Source organism: Ambystoma mexicanum, chromosome 9, assembly GCF_040938575.1.
Source record: "Ambystoma mexicanum isolate Mex_15411 chromosome 9, UKY_AmexF1_1, whole genome shotgun sequence".
Taxonomy (NCBI): domain Eukaryota; kingdom Metazoa; phylum Chordata; class Amphibia; order Caudata; family Ambystomatidae; genus Ambystoma; species Ambystoma mexicanum.
This window is the reverse complement of record NC_090931.1, coordinates 871,327,628-871,348,494: the sequence shown is the minus strand read 5'-3', so window position 1 is coordinate 871,348,494 and position 20,867 is coordinate 871,327,628. Positions and strand designations below refer to the sequence as shown.

Below are 20,867 nucleotides of genomic sequence, written 5' to 3'. Positions count from 1 at the left end.
CTGAGTCTGGCTCAGCCTGAGTGAATGAGGGACGAATGTGTATATGAAGGGGATCCCTCACTCACCAATTCGTTCTTTTTCTTACCTGGAAACTGAAGCTGAAGTTGAAAACAAAGCAAGTATCCTGGGTCCAGTTGGAGGAAGAAGTCTGCAGCTGCATCTCTTTAAGCATTCCGAAAACTGCTAAACTGACCGAAAGACAAATCCAGGGGAAGACCTGGATAGGAGACCTCCAAGAGCTATGAGGGACTTTCATGCAACCTGCTGGTCTTCATGAGAAGTACCCTGTAAGCCAGTCCTGTGTGCCTGCCATCCGGAGAAGGGGTCTTCTTGAGTCCAGAAGAAGAGTGCCCGGACATCTCATGCCGAAGAAGTCCAGTGGTGTTGTCTAGGGTCTGGAGGAGTGTTTGTGACCGCTCAAAGCCCAATTGCAGTGCAGTGCCCAGAAGAGGGGCTACCCTGGCATAGGCTAGTTGACAACCGGAGCTGCGAAAGTTCCACACTGCTGAAGAATATTTTAAGGGACATCCCTGCCATCTCAATTGACCACTTTTCCATGCCGGGATAGGTTCAAGGTCGCTGGGTGCAGAGGAGTGTCCACTGCTGAGTTGCCCGCCACCCAAATCCAACAAAGACGTCCCCAGGGTCCAGACATGCTGAGGGTCAGTGGTTCAGTCTGGTGGTCGAGTCCAGGTCGCCAAAAGCGATCCAGAGGTCGGTGCTGCAGCTGCAGCACTGAAGGTCCAAAAGATGGTGATCTGTGAAATTCCTGCAACCTGGCACCTACTGAAGGCACTGCACCCGGATCTGCCGAAAGTCATCCAAGGTCCCCAAGGGTGTTATTTTCACCTGCCATGCCTTTTTGGAATCCAGAGCAAGTTTCACCTTCCTAGGACCTCCACAGTCGGAGTAATCGTCGACCATTGTAGACTAGAGCGAAGACAAACTGCTGCCCTTCGGAGTGTTTGGTTCTCTTTTTCTTCTTGGACTCGACATCCCTGTGGCTCCTTCTTGCAAAGGGGTTCCATCGTCGAGGAGTACTGTCGAGTAAAGCCAAGAAACTGCTGCTTTCCCTGCCAAGGCACCAAAGGTAGTGTGATGAGGAAGAGTGTCTTTCAGCCTCCGGAGTCGTCCATGGGTTGCAGAGTCATCTTGGATCCTGTTCTCCTGTGGCATCTCGTGTACATTGGGGTGGTAGAGCCTGTAAAAAGAAAACAAAACAAAACATGTTCAATAATGCTCTGGGCTGTAAATGACCAGATCAGGTACTCCTTAACTTTTCCATTACAGGTTGCCCAGGTGTGGGGATTCTCACACACTATTACTATTTGAGGTTCACTAAAGTATACTACCTATGTTCTGAAACTAACCCGCCGTTCTTCCTTCATCTATGAGACTACACCTTAAGAATTCATATGACTTTTTTTAAACTGTCCTCAGTGGTGCATTATTACCTAATTAGTCTTGTGTGGTGCCATGTAGTGTGTATATATTTCCCATTATTTGAATAGAACTGCCTGAGTATAAAGTGTCATTATTCATATGTATATATTTTACTGAACCTCATTTTATATAAAGAAGCTGTGTTATCACCTAACATAGTGTGTGGACATTCCTTTGTGGGGGCTTGGGGATTCACTGTACTGAAGAACCAGCCTGCATCTCCTCCTAAGATCTTGCACCTCGGTTGCTCGTCCATTGCTACCACATAGAGACCCTTGGCTGGGGTGCTTTGTGCCTCTGTCCCAACCATATAGAGAGCAGAAGTACAACTGCCCCTCGTGTGTTTACAGCTTATTTTCCTCCAGTGTCCCATCCACCATTATAATGAAACAACTTGGGACATTAGCACCCGGGAGAATGGCACCAGCCAATTAGGGTCCAAGGAATGTGGGCTATATCTGTTAATATAAGCCTGTGTTCTATTCCTCCCTCATGCCTCATGCGCCACAGCCCAGAGTTGGCATTTTATTTTCACTAAGCCTCTGCTTTTGGCCCTGAATTCCCCCCATGCCCTCATACTCTGCTCCTCACCACCCTTGCATCTCCCTGGCAACACCATCTCCGTATGTTTCCATCCCCCAACAGTCAGTCACCCGTCACTCCTACCTCCCGCAGCCACTTCTTCCATTCCCAAATTTTTGTCAGCCAATAAAATAGTAAAATTACTTACTCCCTTTACTATTTCTTCCGTCAGCCATCCGTGTTTGTAGTTTTCTTTAAAGGAAATAGGGCACATGTGAAAGACTTGGTGCTGCTTTCCTTTAAAATAAAAAGAATTAACACATCAGGTGAAGGCCCCTGGTGTACTGATAGAATTAACCATGTAATGGTGCAAACTTGGCACAGCCCACCACAATACAGTGTCATTAAAGCTTTATTGTGAAATCCATATTTTTTTATTTATATCCTTTTCAGGGAATTTTTCATTTTGAGGATTCGAACCAAGTGCGTGTTTTTGTGAGCTGCGTTCTATGGATGAGGCAATACGTGTGATATTTCTGAGCAGAATCCTAGTTTCTGATCATACAACAAGAACATTGTATTTTGTGCATCCAATGTCCCTGTCAATTTGCCAGTAATATTTAGTGCCTGAAAAATGACTTGTTTTTCTTTTTTTCTTCTAGGCAAATCTCTGATTTGATCAGCAGTAATGGCTGCCTGGAGATCACTGATCATAAACTGCTTGGGTGGTTTATGATGCTATCTATTGAAGATAGACAACTTATCAAAGGTAAGTGTTTGTTTCTCTGCTACAGTTTCTGTATACATATTTGAACTTGCTTCATGTTATCTTTTAAAGATTCATATTGTCAGGAATTAGTATGAAACTGTGGCCAACAAAGTGCCCAAAGAAATTATCTCACGTCTGAGCAGGTATTGGTGATGCTTTGCTGCACAGAGCAAACTGTCTATCCCCCTCACAGAATGTAGCCAAATATATCGCAGACAGAATTAACAGATTTGTAACATGCTTTTGCAAGTTTGAGCCAGATGAAGTTGACCAATACTGCTACAGCTGCACGATTACTTATGGTTGAGTAGAAGAATTCTCCTGCACAGTTATGCCTCCGAGTTGTATTAACCTGAATGTTGGCACTTTTAAATGGGAATACCTTTCAGTATCAAAGGTAAAGAAAAATTGTGTATCAGAAGTCGCTTGAAAGAAAACCACCAGACATGGAAATTTGAAAAGGTGAATGAGGATTGACATCCTCCACTCTCCTTCCTGTCAAACTCCTGGGAGTTTGGATTACTCCCACTTACAAAAAAGAAATATCCTAGCAGTGTGAATTTGAATTCATGCACAATGCAAGAGAACAATAGTTGCAGATGAATAACTTTTTTCTCTTGAATTAACCTTAAATGGTTTATGTCTCAGGTGTTCAGAGACCTATTCCTAACTACCCCAAATATGGCCGACCCTCCCAGGTCCAGCTTGGGTCCTTCCTCTCCGCTATCTTTTTCTCCACCTGTGGCGTCCCCCAGGGTTCTAAACTCTCTCCCTGGCTGTTCAACCAATACCTGGCACTCCTTGCCCACCACATCGCCACTCTCTGCCCCAACTTTCAGTGCTATGCGGATGACACACAGCTCATTTTCAGGCTACCCTCGGCCTCCTCTCTTTCCCTCATCTCTGACTGTTTGTCTGCTATCCAGGAGTGGTGTGCCGCCAATGACCTCTGCCTTAATGCCAGTAAGACCGAGATTCTCCTCATCGGCACACCCCCGCCCCCTCCTTCCCTGTAGCTCTCTGGCCGGACTCTATTGGCCCTCTTCCAGCTCCCACCTGCAATGCTAAAAACCTTGGTCATCTTCGACTCCATACTCTCCTTCTCTTCTCACATCTCTGATGTCTCTAAGAAGTCGCACTTCCAGCTGCACCTCCTCCGAGGGATTCTTCCTTTCCTCTGCTTCCCCCAGAAGCTCACTGTCTCCAGAGCTCTGGTTCTCTCTAGGCTGGACTAGTGCAACAGCCTCTTTCTAAATCCACCTGCTTCTACTCTCAGCCCTCTGCAACTTATCCAAAACAAGACTGCAAGACTTGTCCTTGGCCTCAAGTACAGGGATCGTATCTCTCCAGGACTGAAATCTCTGCACTGGCTCCCAGTGGCTGCAAGGATTAAGTTCAAAACCCTCTGCATCGCCCACAAGGCCTTCTGGGGCCTGGGTCCTCAATATCTTCAACTCACTCTTCCTAAATACCTTCATTCTCGAGCTCTCCGCTCATCCGCCTCCAACTCCCTCAGGGTCAGTCGCTTCTCCAAGTAACGAGTTGATGGTAGATATCTTTCTTTGGCTGTTGCCTCCTTCTGGAACAGTCTCCCTACCTCCCTTAAACTTGAGGAGAATCATCTCTGGTTCCGGAAGCACCTCAAAACCTTTCTCTTTGCTTCTGCTTTCTCTCCTCCTCACCTCTGCTGACCTCCTGGCTGAAACCTGAACCACACTGGCTACCTGGACACCCTCTGATCTCGGGCCCTGGCCCCTCCCCTGCCATTGTTTCTCACCTGCACTGCCCACCTGGAAAACCCCGCAATTGGGGACTGTGTCTGTATCCTTACAGTACCCCCGACACCTGTTGGCCTCACTTACCCATGCACTTGCCACATGCTGGCCGCTACTCAATTATTGTTATCATCTTGTACTGCACTGTCCCGGCCCACTTCCCACGCACTTGCGCGATCTGAATGACACCTGACCTAGTAGGATCGTTGTCTGTCCTCCCTGTTTCCCTCCCTTGCCTCGTCGCGCCTTGCAGCACTTGTGCATAGGCGCGTTTTAATGCCATGCCATATCATATCATGCCATGTACACTCTTCTGTAACCCCTCTAAAAGTGTCAAAAGAAAGGTGAGGTAATGGTAATGGCTATTTCTCAGACCTATTGTGCCATTTCAAAGTCCAAGTTATTATAGGCATCTGAGAAATGGTAACTATTTCAGTATTGCCACTGCACCTTTAAAAAATAAATAAATCCATACATTGATATGGACATATGAGCCCACAGTCACACAATGGTTTAGTTGCAGACATCGGAGTAGAATGCAAGGACAGTTAATTTGTCAGGCTGATTTACACCAGCTAGATGACCGAGTAACAGTTTGTTACAGAGGAATCGAAGGAGAGTAGATCAAAACTGAGAAACAAGTTATGATGATAGTGGAAATTATGCATCCGTCTGTGTAAGCTAAGGTACAAGCCAAAAGTAAGTACAAGGAAAGCACAGTTTTGAAACGGTCAGTGGTAAATCTTTCACAAAATCACTAAATACTGTGAAGCTATTCTCCCAGGATACACACCTTTTTGACAGACGCAATGTTTGTCAGACATAGGCAGCCCCGAATAATAGGTCTTTTGTAATTTGTGGGTGAGGAGGATTCCCGGGGGTGCACATACTTGTTGCTAGAGCACTTGCACACGTTTCCCAGAAACGTATTGTAGCATATGACTGCAAGCCTACACATTTTAGTTAGAGATGCACCGAAAAAACACCACCATCAACAAAACACCAGCACTAGCATGCTCTACTCATATTTCTTTCTTTTTTTATTTATAGCTGGTATGGTTGAAAAATGTATTCTGACCTTTCAGCATTAAACAGAATAAATACACAAGTGACATACTTCCATTCACTTAATAGCATAAAATATATTTAACAACATTTAAAACAAAAATCATCTGTTAATAACCTAATATAAGATACCACATAAATGCCTGTCTTTGACATTCGACCATTATCCTCATACTATAATTTCTCAATGGTTTATTTTTACCTATGCATACAATTACCTTTTTGCAGAATGGTCTGCCTTTGAGCAGTTCACTCATGGCTACTAAATCCCATCTACGATCTTTTTTTGTTGTTGTTGAGAATTTAGATAGCTTACAATTGCTTATCTCAAGGATTTCCTATGTGTATGAAACAATTCTAACCACAATAGGTCTGCTGTCAAACACACATTATCATCGAAATAGTGCTTTAGATGGTCCACTGTCAATTGCAATAGCTCTTTACATTCCACCATTAGATGTTTCATGGTTTCTGGCATCTTATTACAGAATCGACAGTTCTCCAGCATGGGGTCTGGCATGGATTCAAATGCTCATGAATATTCCCCGTCGTCAGGCTGGGAATCCTCGGTAAAGAAAAAATCAGTATCAGTTTCGTTTCTGATCTGTCTTTCGTAGTAGAAACCAATCACTGATCTCTGCGTCATACTGACCACAGCCAATGACTGCCCTGTACCTAAGCCCCGCCTCTGGCAGCCATCTTCAGATTTTTACCGCACGTTCAAGTGTTGGGATCCTCGTGCTATTGCTCTCGAGCGTTAGTGCTTTTTTTCGCGTTTTTTCTCAAAAGAAATCTCTTTTTTTCTGTCAAAAGAGCCTCAAGCTCCACCGTTTCTTCATCCGATCAACGGGGACCTGTGTCGGATTCGTCTACGCTCCTCAAGGGTGAAGATTTCGTCGAGCACGCTTTTGGAGGATTCCAGAAGTTTCTCAGGCCCTTCTCGAGCATGGCCCAGGAGAAGGGAAGCTCAACGCCCGGAAAGCTGTTCAGGGTCTGCCCTGGATGCCAGCTTCAGAATGTCTTTAAGGAGGACTAAGACACTCCTTTTGCCTTTACTGCCTGCATGAGGACAAGACGCACGTGGAGAAGGACTGTGCGTTTTGCGGCAATATGTCGGAGTGGACCATGAAGGACCGCCATCAACGTCTAGCCAACTGGCTGGAAGGAAAGAGCCCGTCAGGCGAGAAGAAGAAGAAGTCCGAGCGGTCTTCTAAGAACTTTGAGGGCGCCCCGGCGAAGGGGGTCCAACAGAAGGCCAAGCACCGCGAGTCCGCTGGCACCGGGAGCGCCGAACGGTCGGGCTCTACGGGCGCCAGGCAGGGCGCATCCTCCCCGGCGCCATCAACCACGAGCCAACGCTCTGGCTCGGGTAAGAGGAAGGCCGAACACCCGGCGAAGCTCCTGGAGAGACCCCGGTCGTGCCCTAAGGCCCCATCTGAGGGGGAGCGAGGTGGTGACCCTCCCCCCAAGGAGAAGGCGATGAGCGCACCTAAGGTGGTGAAAACCTTGATCCATCCGGCCAAGGCCTCTATCGAGACAGTCGTGGCGGCCCTGGCTCAGCCTGTGGAGGCTACACCAGTGGTGGCGACCCCGGGGCCCAGAATCTCCCTGCCACCGCGGAGGGAGTCCTCTTTCATGCCCATCGACAGGACCCCCGTGAAACCTCCGACGGAGAAGAAAAAGGGGGGGCAGGAGGTCGTCGTGGACTCGGCCTCAACCTCTGAGGAGGAGCTGATCGAAGTCTTAGGCCACGGCTCTGGCGTGGAAGAAGGCCATCCTGTCGGGAGGGACCCCGACGTGGAAGACAAGGGCGTCGAGGGTGCCGACGAGGCTCCTGATCGCCCGTCGGAACTCCCTCAACCAGTGCCGCAAGACAACTCGGCGGCCATTTTGTTGGCTATACAGTCCTTATGCTCGGAGATAAGGACGAGACTGCCGTTACCACCAATGGAGGAACCGCTCCCGACGGGGGACCCGGAGCCAGGCCCTTCTGGGAGCCCTCCCCCTAAGAGAAGAAGGATTCATCCTCCACCTCCTTTTCAGCCATCGCGCCCTGCTCAGCCCTCCTCCCCGTCCACGACACGTGGGGATGATACGGGGACTGACACGGTCGCGACGGGTACAGACGACGAGGTTAACGATCAGGATCTCCCGTCGTCACCTCCCACCCGGGCTTCCCCGCCCGACGAGATTGGATCGTTTCACTCCATGATCGCCAGGACATCCGAGCTTTTCCAGCTCTGCCCGGAAGAGAAGAAGAAGGAAAGTTTCCTTTATCAACGGCGTGAGACCAAGAGGAAGACGGTCCTCGCTGTACCTCTACTAGACGATATTTGGGATGAGGGCCTCGCCCTCCTCAAGAACCCATCCACGACGCCGGCTAGAAGGGATCGGTATGAGAAGAAGTACCGGGTCCCGGACGCGGCCCCCTTGTGCCTTCGGCACAGCCGACCCCGGACTCAGTCGTCTCCGCGGCGGCCAGGAAGAAAGCGGGGGGGGGGCGCGGCCTCTACGTCAACCTCCCCGCCGGGCGGCGAGGGAAAGAAATTAGACATGATGGGACGCAGAGTCATCTCGATCGGCAGCGACGACGATTAAGGCGGCCAACGCCTTGGCTATCGTATCCCGCTACGACAGGGAGTTGTGGTACAAACTGGCCCCCTGCTGGACTTCCTACCAGACGACAAGAGGGCGGAAGCCCTAGAGATCTTGCAGGAAGGAGTGGTGGCGTCGGACCACGCCATTACGATTGCGACCGACATCGCTGACACTGGATTTCGCCAGTTTGGCAACGGCGTGTGCCTTAGGTGACGTGGATGGCTCAAGGCTACTGACTTCCGTCAGGACGTGCAGACCAGAGTCTTGGACATGCCGTTCGACGGAAACAACCTGTTTGGGAAAACAGTGGACGATTCCCTTCAAGCCATCAAGGCGGACACGGAGACGGCCCGGGCTCTTGGGGTTCTCCAACAACGGCGGCCGCCCTTTCGGAGCGGCGGAGGCAAACAGGGTGCCTCCAAAGGTTCCAGCGGCGGATTTTCCACCTACCGTCAAGCGGCCCGTTAGTCGTCCCAGGAAGCTTACAGGGGACGAGGCAAGTCAGGCGGACCCCGCCGTCGTCGCCAAGGAGGACAAGGCAGCAAAGCCTCGTCGAAGCAGGACTGAACCGGCCGTGGGGTCGGACCCCCACCGAAGCACCCCGGTGGGAGGCCGGCTAGCGAGCTTCGTCAGCGCGTGGGAGTCCATCTCACCGACCGTTGGGTGCTGGATGCCCTGGCTCAGGGTCACGCGCTCGAGTTTCTAAAGAGGTGCCCGCGCGTCCTCCCCTGTGGCCAGGAGAGAACATCACGTCCCTCAACTTCCCTCAACTTCTCAACTAAAGGCGATGCTCAAGAAGGGCGCCATCGAGCTCGTCCCAAAGAGGCTTCGGGGCTCCGGAGTTTACTCAAGATACTTCCTCGTGAAGAAGAAGACGGGAGGATGGCGTCCCATCCTGGACCTACGACGACTGAACAAATTCATCAAGGCACAGAAGTTCCGGATGGTCACCCTCCAACACGTCCTGGGTCAACTGGAGGAGGGCGATTTCCTGTCGTCGTTGGATTTGGAGGATGCCTACTTCCATATTCCCATCCTAAAGGGACACCGAAAGTTTCTCAGGTTCATGGTCCAAGGGCGTCACTACCAGTTCAGAGCCCTTCCCTTCGGATTGAGGTCGGCACCCAGGGTGTTCAACAGGTGCCTTGCACCGGTGGTGGCGCAGCTGCGCCGAGTGGGGATCCACGTCTACCCCTACCTGGACGACTGGCTCATCCGAGCAAAGACGAAGGAGCTCGCCGTGGAGCACACGGCAAGGACCGTCCAACTACTCACGGACCTGGGATTCTCCATAAACTACGGCAAGTCCCACCTGGTGCCAGCGCAAGACGCACTGTTTCTGGGAGCGAAGCTCGACACAGTGTCGCTTCTGGCCTCTCCGTCGGAGGAAAGGACGAGGGCCATCTTGGGCAAGGTGCAGCGGATGCTGGTTGCGGATGCGGCCAGGGTGAGGTCCATCAAGTCCGTCCTCGGAATGATGTCTTCTTGCATTTATCTCATCCGCCTGTGCAGGCTCCGGATGCGCCCGTTGCTGGAGTTCCTGGATGCGCACTGGATCCAGACGACGGGCAGTTTCGAGGAGAGGATCACACTCGACGAGAGTTTCCGACGAGCGATCCGGTGGTGGGGCACCCGCGCGCATCTGACGGCGGGCATGGACTTCCAGACCCCCGGCCACCAGGAGACAGTGACCACGGATGCCTCCCTGGAAGGGTGGGGAGCGCACACCGAAAACCTGCACGCGAGAGGCCTTTGGCTTCCGACAGAGAAGTCCCTCCATATCAACGTCCTGGAGCTCCGTGCAGTGTTTTGGGCCCTCAGGTCCTTTCTTCCGTCCCTCAAGGGCAAGGTGGTGAGGATCTTCACCGACAACACCACCACCATGTTCTACATCAGGAAGCAGGGCGGTACCAGATCCCCAGCCCTGTCCAAGGAGGCGCAGGATCTGTGGCATTGGGCCGTTGCCCAAGGGATGTTTCTGGTGCCGTTTCATCTTGCAGGGATAAAAAACACCATCGCCGACTCGCTCAGCAGAGAGCTGCGCTTGTGCCACGAGTGGGAACTACGACAGGATCTAGTGGACCGCCTCTTCCGACGGTGGGGCACACCCCAGATCGATCTGTTTGCGACGGCGACGAACTCCAAGTGCCGGAGGTTCGCCAGCAGGTTTCCCCAGCCGAGGAGCATGGGCGATGCTTTCTCGTTCCCCTGGGAGGGCCTGTTTCTATACGCGTTCCCTCCATTGCCGTTGCTGATCCGGCTCATCAACCAGCTCAAGAGGTCACAGTGCAGGATGATCCTCGTCGCACCTGCGTGGCCGAGACAGATATGGTTCCCGGACCTTCTGGACTTGTCAGCGTCCCCGTCAATCAAGCTGCCAGTGGACGCGGATCTTCTCTCCAGGGAAGGAGGCGCCATCCTCCATCACGACCCGAAGTCGCTGAACTTGCAGGCCTGGCTCCTGCAGCGTTAGAGTTTGGAGGCTACAACATACCGGCCGACTGCAGAGAGGTTCTTGCAAAGGCTAGGGCGTCCTCAACTCTTAAATGCTATGGACACAAATGGAAGAGGTTTTCTGTCTGGTGCCACGCACAGAAGATTAACCCTCTACGGATTACGGCTCCCCAGGTACTGCCGTACCTTCTGACGCTGGCCAAGCGCACGCGCCCATCAAGATTCATCTTGCTGCGATCTCCCGATACACCAGAACCGCGGGGCGGACGCCTTTGTGGTCTCATCGTCTGGTGAAAGAATTCATGAAGGGACTGTTCAGATCGTTCCCGCCGGTGAAGGCTCCGGCCCCGGCGTGGGAGCTCAACGTGGTGCTGACCAAGCTCATGGGACCTCCGTTTGAGCCTCTGCACTCGGCTCCGTTGAAGTTCTTGTCATGGAAAACAGCGTTTCTTGTGGCCATCACCTCCGCACGACGGGTGGGAGAGATCCAGGCCCTTTCCTGCAAGCCCCCGTACTTGACTTTTCACGAAACTAGGGTAGTGCTCAGGACGCACCCCTCCTTCATGCCCAAGGTGCCGTCGGACTTCCACCTCAACGAACCCTTGGTGTTGCCTGTTTTCTTCCCGTCGCCTTCGTCGCCGGCTGAAAGGACTTTGCACTCGCTGGATGTGGCTAGAGCGCTGAAGTTCTACGTGGACCGCACAAAGTGTTTTCGGAAGACGTCACAACTTTTTGTGAACTTTGGACCTGTCAATTAGGGGAAGGCTCTCTCGAAGGCCTCCATTTCCAGATGGCTCTCCGGCTGTATCATGTACTGTCATCGGTTGGCAAACCGACCGCTTCCTGGCCGTCCGAGAGCCCATTCCACCAGAGCGATCGCAGCTACCACGGCGTTCCTATCTGGTGTGCCCTTGCTGGACATCTGCAGGGCTGCTACGTGGAGGTCGACGCACACCTTCACGAAATTCTACTGCGTCGATCGGGATTCCAGGGAGGAGTCCAGGGTCGGCCAAGCAGTGCTGCGCAACCTGTTCGCCTAAGGTGAGCTTGGTGAGGAGGTAAGAATTGCTTAATGTTGAGTTTGATGTAATGCTTAATGTTGAGCCTTTGCCACCTCCCGTGGTTGTGCATGTGTGTACTGCTATGTATTCTTTATTCATGAGCATGTGAATCCATGCCAGACCCCATGCTGGAGAAGGAACAAGTTACTTACCTGTAACTGTTGTTCTCCAGCATGGGTCTGGCATGGATTCACATGCGAACCCTCCCGCCTAACCCTCTGTGGCTCTTCACTTGGTCATACTGCCACTTCACGTGCTACCAAATCTGAAGATGGCTGCCAGAGGCGGGGCTTAGGTAGAGGGCAGTCATTGGCTGTGGTCAGTATGACACAGAGATCAGTGATTGGTTACTACTACGAAAGACAGATCAGAAACAAAACTGATACTGATTTTTTTCTTTACCGAGGATTCCCAGCCTGACGACGGGGAATATTCATCAGCATGTGAATCCATGCCAGACCCATGCTGGAGAACAACAGTTACAAGTAAGTAACTTGTTCCTTAACTTCCTCTAGTGATATTATTTTGTATTTATACAGGATTTCATTAGTTGGCCAGATGTTTAATCTACAACGCAAAAAATCTGCGCGATGGCTGGCATTTGGAGAGCGTATCAAATAAGGCTCCGTAAAGCCCTGTAATTTTAGACCAAAGGGATTTTGAATAAACTTTTTCCATTCCATACAACTATCCCGTGTACATATCCAGTCATATTTCAAGAGCGTGCTCTTGGCTTTAGTCGTATTTTCTATTAATAGTGCCAATGATATACCAGCTCCGCGCACATTTTTTGCCCAGTGCTACGCCATTTAATTGCAATCTGATCTTCTGATTTTAACAGATGGTTTGAAATGATTTTTAGAAGACCATTATTGCTTTCCACCATCATACATTTTCTATACAGTATGCAGATTCTCCATTTATACATGGCATAAAGGGACGTAACGCCCAATTCATGCCTAATGATGCACAGTGATTCTGACATGGGCAACATAAGGGCTTTTTTCCAATAAAGACTCTCGCTACTAGCCCAGTAGGCATATGTTTGGCATTTTTTCATTTCGGCTCCATATAATATAGTGGGTTCGAGTTTTTGCCTATAATACACAATTAATGGGCTGATAGAAAATTTGCAGAATTTAGTTCTAATAATCGACATCTGTGATAATGCCGTAAGTTTTTTTTAATATGATTCTCTGATGGTAAGTCTCGCGGGTGGTTATTTACACAGATGCCTAAATATAAATATATATATATATTCTTGCTTCTACCTGTTAGGTAGATGGTTCGAGCTGCACTCTCCACAATAACTTAAACAACCAGTCACCATTGCAAGAAGTTGAAATCCAAACCTTTGTTTTTCATTCCAAACTGTTGCTTGATTTATTTCACAGGGAAAAAGTCACGTTAAAAATCCATGGAAATCCGTTCCAAAATTGGAAAAAACAAACATAAAGACCAAAGTATCCAGGTCCTCCCAAGTGCACCACTCCTCTTGAGGAGGCGTTTACGCGTTTCGCGGCCAACTCGCCGCTTGCTCACAATAATTAACCTCATTGTTACAGAGCCGTTTTAAAACGTGAGGAAAACAGGCAAGCAGGGGGAGGGGGGTAGGTGGAGGGGGAGGAGCACAAATTGTAGCAATCATAAAAGGACTAATTTCGCCTTTCCAAACTTTGTCTTTGACTTGGCCATCTTGGAACAGTAAATTTTGCCATACAATCTTAAGTATTACCAGTCATACTTTGTAATCTGCTACATTTTGTGCATTTCCTTCACAGTGCATTAAAATAGCAATGATTTCTGATTCCTCCCATCCTACTATTAGGGTGTAACATACCCATTTCAATCAACAGCAAGTTCCCATGTGTTGCAATTTCACTGTTCTTTGGTGTGGTTGTACTCTGACTTATTTAGTCCGTGTGATATGAACCTTTTCCCTTATACAAGGCTAAAGTGCATCGTGCAAGTTTTATAACGTCATGTGCTCAAGGCAACATATTCAATTTGAACAGTTTTCTGTGTACTGCATATTTTGCTAATTCCTAGCAGTAAAAATGCACTGTGCATTCTAAGCAATCTCTTCTATAAAGAATAGTTTTGTAAAGCTTAGTCCACATCTGTATGCAGAAATTAATAAAAAGAAGGAAAAAATGTCCAATACATCTCTCGCTTCTCTTTGATAATGCCGTAGGTTTTGTTTTAATATGATTCTCTGATGGTAAGTCTCGCGGGTGGTTATTTACACAGATGCCTAAATATAAATAAATTATATATATATATATATATATATATATATATATATATAATATGATTTGACACTGTGTTTTGTAACTTCCACTTGTAGTTCATGTTTTTCTTTGTCATATTGCCAAATTGCATCACTTGTGTTTTTGCTATGTTGATCTTGATGCAGTTCCTTGAGGTGTATTTGTCTACCGCTTGGTGTTTTAGATATAAGAATCATATCATCGGCATGACGCAAATTGCAACCCCTTGAAGTTTGGGGGCGTCCGCCACAAGTCCTTTGAGCCAAAAATCCACGCCTGATATATAAAAATTAAAAAATTAAACAAAGCAGAGGCCAATAAGCAGCCCTGCTTCAAGCCTCTCTCGGTCTGTATCCGGTTCGAGAATAGGTCATCATTCCTCCGTCTTACTTGTATTGTCATAGCTGTATGTAGATCTACGATCCATTTCACGATGCGCCATGGGCATTTATTATCTAACAATTGTTTGCACATTTCCCTTGGAACAAGATCAAACGCGGATCTGAAGTCAATAAAAGCTACATATATGGCCTGTTTGTGCTGTTTTTCTTGATGTATAAGGGAAGTTAGCGTAATTAAATTAGTTGCTGTACCTAGACCTGGGATGAAACCAGTTTGAAATGGATCTCTCAAGGATTTTTCATTCAACCATTTATAAAATTCATCCAGGAGAAGACGTGCAAATACTTTGCCAGGACAATCACGAAGGGCTATCGGCCTGTATAATCTTGGGTCGGCACGATTGCCCCTCTTGAATATTGGCAAAATAATATCTTTTTTTCCCATGATGAAGGAATTTTACCAGTTACCATAATGTGAGTATAAATCTTGTGCAGGATCTGTGCCCACATTTCAGGATTGTCCTTCAATGTGATATTATGTAGCCCATCTGGGCCTGAGGCTCGTTATCTACTCAGCTTAGTAATGCAGTGTTCTATGTCTGTCACGTCAAATTCAAATTTGTAATTTTGCTTGATGGAATCCAAATTGATCTGTATACCAGGATATGGAGGCTGATATATGTTAGTATAATACAGTTTCCAATCGGATGCAGATATTGGATTTATTTGCATAATCATCTGATTTTGGCGTAATTTTCCATTGAGAAGGGCCCAGATTCCTCCTGGTGATTTTAATACAATTTGCTTCATCATTGACTCTCCATCATGTTGGTATTGTATCGCACATCTTTCTCTCAACCAGTCTCTATAAATGGATTTCAACCTTTTGGTTTGCAATTGTTTGGACTCGAGCGGGATATATTTCAGACTCTGTATATCCTTGAGCAATTCCGTCTTTCTCTCTTTTACCACCAAATCGAAAGTGTGAAGATGGCCATGGCTACGTGGCTGCATCTGGCTCTTTGTATGTTTGAAGAGTTGTATTGCCTGCACGTAGCATAATTGGGTCACATCGTCACTATTTCGATATTTTTGTGTTAATGTTTGGCAGTATTGAGAGAGCTTTTTTTTAGACCAGGTGATACTGTTGCCTGTATTATTTAACACCAATTTCGCCACATTGTGCTTTATCGGCAGCTCCCAATTTGGCCTAGATCCATGCCAAGTCATACATAATTGAAAATGATTGATCGCAAAAGATGGTTTTATGCTCCACGAGACTACTGTATTCATAAAGGTTATATCAGAGTATATATAATCCAGAGTGGCCTGCTGAGTGTCCCTCTCCCGGAGATGCATTTCCTTGTACAGAATTATTTAGCATGACAAAGTTTCTCTCAGACATAATATTTATCCATCTTTGCTCGTCTGGGGTTTTCTCCACTTTATCTGCAGGTAATAAGCAGAGATTTAGATCTCCCATAATGAGTGTGTATTAGGGTTAGATCCAGTAACAAGGCATCTAATACAGCATTCAATTGCCAGAAAAAATTATCTGCAGTTATATGCTTCCTTCCCCAGTATATATTTACAATAGCAATAATTAAGTTGCCTCTTTGTCTTTTCACAACTTGAAAAAATGGAGAATGAGTGTTATATGAAAAGATTTGGAATTGTTTATTTCTTGAAGTCCATGAGTAAGCGATCCATTGGTCGACCCTGTTTTGCCCGAATGCCGGAACTGTACATACATTATATAAATCTCATATCGGAGTGGTAAGAAGCCAGGTTTCCTGGAACACTATTATGTCATACTTGTGAAGATTTTCACTTTTGGTGTTAATGAAATGGTTATGTGCTCTTGTGTTCCATGAGAGAAGGCTTATTATATCCTGTTCTATGGACTGTTATGAGTTGTTCACACAGTCCTGTTCTTGCCAATGTACTCTTGTTTGCTGCTGATTGTTTTTGCATTGATCGAATATCCCTTGTCCATATATCCGTACCCTTGGGATTTGAGCCGTTGTCTTCATATCATTATTAGATATGGCCCTCCGTGTCAATATAAATCCCATATTGTATAGGGAGGTGTGTGCCTGCCAAATTGTATTTGCTACTACGCCTGATTGTATATACAATCTGGCTGTGTCAGGTTTTTTTGTCATTTGTAAACTCTACCAATCCAATATCTGCCGATGTGAGATCTTGTAACGCAGTCACTTCTGAGCATATATTCAGGATACTGGTGCGATTCAGATCTTATCTCTCGTGAGGATGGGGTCTGCATTTTATCACTGATGATAGTTTTTGTATAGGGCCCATTTTTTATCAAATACTGGGACCTGTATTCTGTCACTGATATTAGTTGAGGCAGCTGCCCCCTTCGTATGAGTACCATACACCTCAGTAGAACCTCGCACTGGCCCATTACTATACTCTTAAGTCAACATCAGGGCCTTGTAGTAACATTTTAATGTTAGGCAACAAGGATTGTGATGATAAGCCATCTATAGTGCATATATTCTGTGCATTGCTCTTTACCTGAGATCTATCATGATTAACCAATTTATATTGTGCTATAGAGTGTCTGAGCTCTTCTCGTAATTCTTGAATTGAAGCAATTATGGGTTTTAGATTTTCAACTTGCTCAACTTCTGGTGACTGAAGCACCCGTTTAGAGGCTATAGAAGGAATCCTAGATGTATGAACAGGTAATAACGGATTTGTAATTAAACCTATGTCCACAATTTTTTGAGGATATTTTACTAGAGCTACTAAATCATCAAGAGGTTTATAAGCATCCAATTTCGTTTTTGACAAATCTAATTCCACATGACCTTGCAAGTAACTTCATTTTAGATGCAGCTTTGGCAATTCTTATACATTTCCTTGGTTTTGTTTTTCTTTTCTCCTATTTTGTTATTCTAGGTTGTACTGGCTTGTCAATCCAACCCGGCTGTCTGTTCTTCAGGTGTAGCAGAGAAAATATTATATGAATTGTTTGATTTTTTTTTTTTTAGCAAGTCTCAATCACCGGACTACTTAGTGTCACAGCTGTGGCAATTGTAGCTCCATTTATTTCACTAATACCACTCAGCAGCCGGGTTTTCTGATCATTAAGATAATTTTCTCTTGAACTGAGAAGTGTATCTGTCAAAAGGATTCAAACCGCTGCAGGAGATCTTTGTCTTCTGGTGTTAAGAGTGGCCTGACCTGGGCTGACTCATGAGTTGTACTTTGACCCTGTTCTGACAGCACGCCCTGTGATTCATGAAGAGACTTCTTTGCCACATCAGATGTATCTGCAGATGATTTTTGCACATCAGATGGGTTTCCTTTATTTATAAACTCTGTCATAATTGCAGTTAATAATATATCGATTTTCCTGTTAACTTTCTCATCCAAAGTTTCATGTAACTTCGCTATTGAGAAGAGTGCTGTGTTATTAAGCGCGGGCGCTTCTGGAAATGAAAACCAATTGTGCACTGTATTAATGAAGTCCTCTTGTATAAAAAATGGTGGAGCTACCCCTTGGGCATTAAACTTTGGACGCATGGGCGTACGTACAACAAATGATAATGATTTATTAGGACTCACAGAAAAGGTTTTATCGAGTAAAGCGGGAGAGTGTGACAGATCCGACCCTTTCTCCCTTTGTAATTCTGGATTCTGACTTGTCGGTGAGGTCAAATGTAGACTTGCATCGAGCTCATCATGAAGCTGGATCAAGTCTCCTGTATTAGAACATATGTATTTTACCTCTTGCGAGGCACGTCCTTCAGAATTACTACTATTCATAAAAAGCATTGTCTCCTCATTAATTTCTCCTGCCATGGTCAGAGTCTCCTAAGCCTTTCTTAATTTATATTGTGCTTCGACTGTACAAATGGCCGGTGTTTTGGGAGAGGAGTTACACACCACTGGGGCCACCAAGCCAGAGGGGCATAAGTCGCCAACGTTACAAGCAGATTCTAGAGTCATATCTGTAACTTCAGCAAGCAATTGTGTATCTCTATTATTAGACAAAATGGCGACTGACGCCTGCTGTGGCTCTCCAGTGATGGCTATAGCTCCACTCTCGCACAAGACAGGAGTATCAGGTTTTGTCTTTCTATCTGAGGTGCTTGGGGCCGTTTGCTTATCCTCAGTTGAATAGAAGGTGCCGATGTCTGTTAATGACATTGATCGCTGTATTTTATTCAACTTATTTTATTTGATTATCCCACTCAGAACAGCTTTCTTACTAAGGGGCTCAATGCTATTATATACATCTTTATTATGAATCGGCATGCAGGTTCTTAAGGTGTATATTCCGTTTGACATTATCACGGATAGGGACCCGCCTGCACGAGCAGAATGGGACATGCTAGATACTATCAATCAAATGAACAGTAATCAAACAGACTTAAAGAACTTTCCACTAGCGGAATACTCCCGCCCACTGATAACACGCGATACAGCAAACACACTACTGCAAACGCACTTCCGCGCGGGCACAAAGTTTTTGAATGAAGTAACGCACAGGAGGCGGGGCAATCCAGCTCGCTTACCCAATTAGGCCACTCCGGTCCAGTCAGTAGAACGTAGCACGTCGACAAACACTCACTTTGTAGCTTGATGAAGACTGCTTGTCAGGGTCCACCAGCGAGACAGCAAACACACATACGCACAATGTTTTTGAATTAAGTAACGCACATGAGGTGGGGCAATGAAGCTCGCCTACCCAATTAGGCCATTCTAGTCCAGTCAGTTGAACGTAGCATGTCACCAAACTCAAACACCCGTTTTGTAGCTTGATGAAGGCTGCTTGTCAGGGTTCGCCAGCGAGACAGCAAACACACTTCTGCAAACGCACTTCCGCAGACGCGCTCGCGCGGGCAAATGGTTTTGAATGAAGTAACGCACAGGAGGTGGGGCAGTCAAGCCAATTAGGCCAGTCCAGTCAGTAGAACGTAGCACGTCGCCAAACACCGGCTTTGTAGCTTGATGAAGGCTGCTTATCGGGGTCCACCATGGAGACATCAAACACACTTCTGCAAACGCACTTCCCCAGACGCGCAATATTTATTTCACTGCACCATTGATAAAGGGTCTGTACCAAACTTGACCCTACCTTCAAGCTGTAAAAATGGGCACTGAAGAAGGGAAAAAGTCTGTAAGCAGGCATGACGCACAGTCTTTCTAGGAAGAACGGGGGTGAATTTCCCAATTTCTTCTACTATTTATTTGCCTGAATATGACTGCAGCATTTTTTTAAAAGACTGATGAAAAAATTAAGATATATTTGACAAACTTTTCGAGGGATGACAAACCTGTGGATGTTTGTAGGTGCTGGTTGGATTCAATAGCCCAAACATTTTGCAGTTTTGCTTTTGGTTTTAATTGGTGGTCTGGTCACAAGCGTTGTTGGTGCATGTGGTTTTTTAATCATTATTTCTGTTGGTTTAACAGAACAAAAAATTCAACAGAATGGCAAAGATGCCGGTTGGTCAACCTTAGTGAGTGCAAACCGCTGACGTGCGTTTCGACCGAAGTCTTTTTCAAGGCCAAGTTAGTATGTTGGTGGGTTCAGGGTAGAGCTGATATCTGGTCCTCCCAGGTCTGGGTGCCATTTGGGCTGGGTAGCCTGGTCTAATGCCAGGATCGGCGAGGACAGCCGTGGTTCTTGTGTCGATTATATTTGACAAACCTCTTCCAATACAATGGGCTTCATAACGAGTTTGGCGGTAAGTGGAGCAAGTGGCAGTAATGGATTTACAGCCATGTTTACACTCAGCTGAATTAAGCGTTCTTGAAAATCAGCACCGACATTAGCGTTCTGTATCTAAGCCAATCAGCCTCCCACATTTCCATGATCTGTCTAGCCTCAGGAACGGATAGCATAGTATCCCCCCCCCCTCATATAGGTCCATTACACCGACATGCGGCCACACCGTGTCCTGCTTGGGATGTAGTTTGTTATTCAGTCGGTATGACGAGCGCTCTAATACTAATTCTAGTCAGCGCAGTATGATTGGATGTGCCCAATGTTCTCATCTTGTGCGAGCGTCGGCCCGATAATTGGGTGCGTCTTGACCTGGCCAGGCAGCTTGGTTGGCGGAATGGCAAGGATCTCCAATGGGGATTATGGGGCCAGTCGGGATAGCTCTATAGTCTTCCAGCTGGTCTCATCCTGCAGGTTGAGCTGAGCCACCGCTTAGCCCTGCATACCTGGGTGGCTTGGCAGTATACTCTCCAAGCGGGTAGGCCCAGCCCCCCACCCGCATTGGAGGACTGTCGAACCTCCAGCTTTAACCATGCTCTCTTGCCCCGCCAGACAAATTTGGAAATATGTGCTTCTAATTCTTTGAACATTGCCGGTGTGGGAGTTACAGGCAGCATGATGGCCAAAAATGCCAGCTCCGGCAGGGCGCTCATTTTGAAAGCGTTGATCCTGCCTGTAATGGACAGGGTCACAGAGTCCCACCTGGTTAGGTCCTGCTTAATTTTGTGAAGAATCGGGGGATCGTTTAGCTCCATAAACTCACTCAAGGTACCTCTGATGTTTACCCCTAAGTATTTGATGCTCT

The 20,867-nt window shown here is 47.1% G+C and overlaps 1 long non-coding RNA gene across 1 annotated transcript in view; it reads left to right on the top strand.

Moving 5' to 3' along the window:
- LOC138488715 (uncharacterized) overlaps positions 1–20,867 on the top strand; it is a 346,642-nt gene that overhangs the window by 78,922 nt on the left and 246,853 nt on the right. The window contains exon 2 of the long non-coding RNA XR_011274702.1: positions 2,628–2,734. This is a non-coding gene — a long non-coding RNA (uncharacterized lncRNA). The remainder of the gene's footprint in view (positions 1–2,627; positions 2,735–20,867) is intronic.